Here is a 6,998-nt window from a genome sequence, read left to right as displayed (position 1 = left end):
CACATGACTTCTATTCATCTTTTGTTACCGGTATATATTGAGTATTATAATTTTAATAGTTTTTTCCTTTCTTAAAATGTGTATACATTTTTTTGGCACACTTTGTATTTAAAGCTGATGAAACTCATAGCAGTGTACAAAACATTACAATGTCCTGTAAAAATACTTGTATGTATGCCTGGAATTTGATTCCATCATTTTATTGCTATTGCCACCACCACTCTAGCCGAATCTGCTGCCACATCCTCATTGGACTACTGCAATAGCTTTCTAATTGTTTTATGGAAACCTACAGTTCATGCATATACCCTTCCCTGTGCTCAGAAACTCCTTCTTTCCTTTTCTACCTCGTCAAGTTTGATTCACTCTTCTTATCTTAACTCAAGGGTCTTTTTCTGGTCTCCTTGACTTGGCGAAATGCTTCTACTACAGGATCTTTAGCTGTTTACCTCTTTTGCAATATATTATACATGGCCCCTAAATATTTTGTCCGTTTTATTAAAGGTCTTTAAGCTTCATGTGTGCAGGGATTCGTTTGTGTTTACTCCACATAAAGTTAATATACATTCATTGAATTAATGAATGATAGTTTAGTTTAATAATTAAATTATAATTGTTAATATGAGTCTTAGTTCTTAATCTTCTAATGCCAAAATTAAGGTGTAACATTGTTTTAACTTACTACTTAATGAAGGCAAATCAACTTCATTGTCTAACATCCAGACAAAATAAGTATCTATTACAAACTTGTGTCTTATGGATTACTTTTATTTTTGTCATACCCCTTACTATACTACACTACATCACATTCATTAAAGTCTTTTTTTCTATTTAATAGGTAAGCATCCTGAAAACATAACTTAAATACATCAATTTTATTTTCTAAGAGAACAAAGCTGTGATCCTGACAATCATTCAAAGCCTTAGCCTGCCGCTGAGCCGCCAACAGGTAGCAGGATGGCTCAGCTAAAAACAAAACGAAACAAAACAAAACAAAACAAACAAAGCCTTAGCCTCCCCCAGATCTAAACATACTGATCAAGGGGTAAGGTAGGTTTTATATTATACAATGGGCAATAAATAAATAGCTTAATGAATCATTGCCATTCGACAACTAGCAATCGAGCACTCCAACATCTTCTGTGGGCATAAAGAAATAAATCAAATAGGTATCTTCTCCTCATGAAACTTACAGTTTTATGGAAGAAATAAGAGTTATTCATAAAAAAATATAATACACAGTACTAAGTGATATAGGTATCTTGATACCTGAGAACCAAATGTTACTGTTTTTACTTTGTGTTTCCAGAAATTTTCTTTTAGCAAAAATTGCATGACTGGTTTCCGAAGTTCAGGGACTCTTCCAGATTAAAAATAAGATACTAATATATGCCTCCTCTTAAGCTTGCCCCACCCTCTACATTCTGGAATATTGTCAATCTTCTCAGTGTCTAAATCTCCTGTATCTTCAAATTAAAACTGATTACTTTCATGAAATGGCGCCTTCCCACTGTTTTACATTAATAAGTGAATGGTAGATTATTTTAATTGTTTGCAATCTGAATTTTATGGGACACTTTTTCTCCTCCCTTCCATCATCTTTTTTTTGTTTGTTTGTATTTTTTCAGAGTAAATACTGGAGGGGCTCAAATTTTGAAGTGTTAAATTATCAAGTGAAATCATAAGAGCAATTTATAAAAGAGAAAGCTGGGAATTAAAATACAAAGACTGCTTAAGGTAAAATTCGTGGGGGAATTCTCTTGTCACCATCATGGGACCCTGTAGAGCAGATGGAACAGGCTGTTCTGCTTCTGCTTGGGTACCTGCTGTTTAATTATGCCCTAATTAATTAAAGGGAAGGCTCCTGTGTGGTTTCAGTAGTAGTGAGGAGGAGTATTGTTGAAACAGACACTTGAATTCAAAAGACTTCCAAAGTAAAACTAATAAGCTCAGGAAAGCAGTTGTTATTTACTCATTGTGGTCATTTTCCAAAAGCAACTCTTACAACAACAAATTGACTCCCTCACACCCCCCCAAATGCATAGCATGTCCTCTTTTAACTGGCTAAGTTTTATAAATATTTTGTTAGTGTTTTAAGTAAATATTTAGAATGTTTACTTATTCTTATTTAGAATAAGTAATATTTAGATATTACTTATACATAGATATTACTTAAATATAATAAGAAATATTTAGAAACTATATGAGGACTTTTAGGACCATAGCATCACACATAAAGTTAAATCTTTAGTGGTTGTTTATTTAAAAAAAAAAAAAAGGCTTACACTCTTCTGCTTTGAGAAACTTGTTCAGCAAATACTTGTTTTCAGGTTTGAGAGTTTACCCACTTAATTTCAAGCTAACTGCCCACAAAAATAGCAAGTAAATTCAAGTATAAAATACCCAAGTGAACAGAATGGTAGTAGAAAGGTATAGCATTAATTAGGTATTCAGTAACAATTTGTGGCTTTGCTGTCCACATTCTGTCTGTATGTGTTTGCATGTGTATGCACAATTGTTCTTTTGGTTCTCTGATTTTTTTTTTTTGTTCTTTAACACAGTTGTCACCGGAGTGTCACCAACCTTTTGGCTATCTGTATAAAGAAAGACAGAAAGGTAACTTTTATAGAAAACCAATCAACAGGTAAACAGTATGCATTAGCTAGGGCTGTGTAGAAGTTCACGCATCTGTTTGAAATGTCATCAACCAGTATAGCAATTCACCAGCCCAAGTGACATTTGCTAAAATGAACCTTACATCCATCAACTGTCCTTTACATGTGGCCTTGGAAACATTAAATGACATTTGATTTATTGTTTTCTTATTGGTTGAGGAGACTTCATAGAGTAGTAAGAAATCAAATCCCACACACCTTCCAATGTAGTTGTAGGGCTTAAGTCAATTTAGTAAGTCAGATAAAACCACATACACCCAGATCTGGAGCAACAGTAAGCATGCACGCAGTAGGTTTAAGTTTTCTTTTTTATGTACTTATATGTTTATATTTGGGGAGTTGTGAAGAATAAAATTCAGATTAAAATACAACTGCTGCTGTAGGAAGCTTATTTGAGGTCATTCATAAATATTAATATTATTAACACTATTAGTGATTTAGGTCACTAGCCTCCATAATTCTTCTCTGCTCCATATCTGAATCGGGAAAGAAGTTTTTACATAAATATGGACATGAAACATTCAATAAACAATCTCTTATTGTAAGGAATGTTAATCAGGAGTTACTTTTCCTGCATATGGCTATGTTGCATACAGAGTTTTACTCAGAATGGCAGAATAATAAGCTCATAACTCAATCAGTTAAGTTCATATCACAGTCTTGGCTGACCACTATATGATACACATAGATATGGGAAGAAGAAATTATCAGGCCACATATTTGACCATTAGCATTTTGACTAATTCTTTTAAAAACAGATGTCTTTTTTATCAGCATTATTAAATTGACATACAAAAATTGATATACAAAACTTCACATATTTAATTTAGACAATATGATGAGTTTGGACATAGGCAACACCATGAAATCATTACCACAATCAAGGTAGTAGATGTGCTCATCTCCTTCAATAGTTTCCTTTGTCTTTTGTTTTTGCTTTGTTTCTGTAGTAAGAGCACTCAACATCAGATTAACCCTCTTAACAGAATTTTAAGCGCACCACCAGTATTGGTAACTGTAGGCATTTTGTTGTACAACAGTCCTCCAGAACTGACTCATCTTGCATAACTGAAATGTTATACCCATTGAACACCTCCTCATTTTCCCTCCTTCCACTACTCTCTGGCAACCATCGTTCTCCTTTCTGCTTCTACAAATTTGACTACTTTAGATCCCTCACGTAAGTGGAATCATGCCGTGTTTGTCCTTCTGTGACTGGCTTACTTCATTCAGCGTAGTGTCCTCCAGGTTCAGCCATGTTGCCACAAATGGCAGGATTTCCTTTTTTCTTAAAGTTGATAATGTTCTACTATATGTATATACCACATTTTCTTTCTTCATTGGTGATTAATTCATAACTTCCTAAAAGGTTGGTGTTACGTTATGCTTTGTCCTTCAAAGTGACAATAAGAAACACTATAGGTTGGGGAAAGCCACAAATGAAGAACAATAGAAAATAGTATACAATTAAATGCTAGTTTGCTTATTAAAGGTGATATGGATATGTCCAGATAATTGATAACCACATCATCAGTGTCATAGAATGCTGTAAACTATTTTTTGTTGTCTGGTTTTTCTCATGAATGGAATTCCAAGCAAGAAGTATATCATGGCCCAGAAGGAGTTCAGATTGACAACTATTAGAATAAATACTTTGATGATACAAAAATAATACATGGGTTGAGAGAAAAAATAGGGCAACTTTATTTTATCCCCCTCTTCCAAGTAAAATACAAAATGATATGCATTTGTGAGGATACATGTAATAATAATTTCAACATTAAAATATCTATGCATTTTAATTACATGTTTCCCTTTTCTTTAGACCTCTGAGAATTTTAATATCTTAATGAGATATCTAGGTACCTGCCCGGTCTCAGGCCCTGAAGGAGATTACTTAACCTGATTTTTAAATGACAGCTTCTCACCAACTAAAACTGCCAATCATACTTTTCTGGGGCTTGCTGTTATGTGCAGAACCTTTTATGGCTTCATAATGTAAAGTTTCCAGAGGAAAAGCAGTCGAAATATTTGTGTAGTTTTCTCCATATTCAAACTCTGGTTGCCTCTTTGGCTGATAATTGATTTTTCTTTGAAAAAAGGACCAAGTTTTAGAGGGAGTCTAATAATTCTATGAGCTGAAATATTTACAAGAAGTCTTTTCAAGTTACAGCATTTGTGGCTTCGAACTAAACTTGTACACTGGTAAATTTGATTTCTTTGGAAAATTTGTATAAGTACCAATCTCTAGATAATGTTCCCCAAATCAGAAATTCTCCCCTATCTGGGAGACAGTATTCTAAAAATTCTAGTTACAGAAGAGAGAGAGAGAGAGACGGTGAGTGCCCTTTTCTTGGGTGAGGGGGGAGCAGTTTGAGAGGGAGAGTGAGAGGAAGGGAGGAAAGAACAAGGAAGTGAGGGAAGAAGGGGGAGAGAAAGAAACAACTCAGAAAAGTACAGAGAGAAACAGGAAAATAATGTATCTTTAGACTTCCCTAAATCCTGTTCTTAATGTCTTTTCCTTATATTTGATATAGTATTAACCAAGGTTAGAGTATCTTAAATACATTTCATTATCAGCTCAGCATGGGCTGCTCCACCATGGTTTGATGTGTTATATGATTTCTGAGCATAGGCTGAACCATTCTTTACTCAGGAGTCTGGCTTCAGTGAATTTTCATTTAATTTTTCTTTAGAAGACCATCAAGACTTTCTCTGTTAGAACATAAGGAAAGTTATTTCGGAGGCTGGTTGTCAATAGCATTATTTTCCAATTCCATTTTCAAAATTCATCCTCATAATATATTCAATATTTCAGATTCAATCAAGTTGCATCTTCTTTATAGTAGTGAGAAAAACGTATTAATTTATTCTCATGGAAACCATTACAATTTATATGGGAGCTGGTGGGCCCTGGGGGAGGAAGGTTTGCAGATTAATGAATGTATTACATCCAGATGTAGGTGTGGAAAGTGTACTAATTTGCTACCTCTGCCGTTTCAAATTAAAACTTTTTTTTCTCCCTCATTTAATTTTCCAGAGGGTTGTTACTCTTTGAATGGTATCAGCCATAGAATTTGGGTGCTCCAAGTCTAACTGGGTTTACACTGTGCATTCACAGTGTTTCATGTTCTTCTTGGGAACGACAGTCAGGTGATTACCTTTGTCAACAAAACATGTGTTTCTTCTCTCTCCTTTTAACGCCTTTACTTATAGACTGAAGTTCTATGGGGATTAGAATGTTAGAATTTATAGAATTTAACTGGCCAACCTCCCAATTATTTTTAGATATAATAAGTAATGGAATAAGAGATAACAGTATAGTTTTTCTTCTGAATCCATTTTTGTCTTATTGATGCTAAACTACTAAGAGTTTAGTAGATTACAAGTACCTCATTTTGTCTAATATAAAACTCATTGACTATAGACATTGTCCTTACTCTGTAACAAAGCTTTCTTATTATAAATTGTTTTTTATATTTATTGAAAGAGTTGTTTTAGATTAATAAAACATTTTTCTCTAGGAACAGTTTTAGAAATACATAAAAGGAGAATGTAAAAATAATTGGGTTAAGGTATTTCTAATTTCTTCCTATTAAGAGATCGACTTTTTTTTAAATCACTTTTTGAGTGAGTTATCGTTGTTCAGATTTTGCAACACAAATTTTGGAGTTGGAACTTACTTTTCTCATCTTTAAAATAGAGGTAATGATAATTCTTTCCCCTGGAGTTGTTGCAAGTGTTGAGTAAAATGAGATGCACAAAGTGGTTAGTATAGTGCCTAGTACATAATAGACACTCAATAAAATCAGCTGTTAATTTTGTTATTTTTATTCTTATTATATTTCTTTTAAGGCAGTATCTGATAAGTGGCCTAAAAGTGGTAAAAACAAAAATCTGTTCACAGGCAGGAGGTCCTTTTGTCTCAGTATTCCCCCCCTGGCTGTTCCAGATTGTAAACTATTTTGTGATGAGGGCTACAACTAAAGCAGCCACCTGTTTGACTGGTGACGTCAATAACTTCCCTTAGCATGAAATTGCTCATTTGTCAAAAATGGAGCTCGTAATCATTTATCCCATATCTGCATTGCAGAACTGAAAGATAAAGAAATGTGAACACACCTTATAAGTTTTGAAGCAATATACAATGGTCATCTATACTGAATATCAATTTCACAAATACTGGCTAAGTTTATTTTGAAAGAGAAACACAGAACGTTGCATTTGTTTTCCAGAAAGACCATGCGTTGTTTCCCTGGAGCCTCAACATAAAGACTCAAGAGTGAAACTAACAGGATTTTAATGTTTTTTTTTCCCCAGCAC

This window comes from Hipposideros armiger, unplaced genomic scaffold (assembly GCF_001890085.2).
Source record: "Hipposideros armiger isolate ML-2016 unplaced genomic scaffold, ASM189008v1 scaffold_722, whole genome shotgun sequence".
NCBI lineage: Eukaryota > Metazoa > Chordata > Mammalia > Chiroptera > Hipposideridae > Hipposideros > Hipposideros armiger.
The sequence above is the reverse complement of the archived record's forward strand: the minus strand, read 5'-3'. Positions refer to the sequence as shown.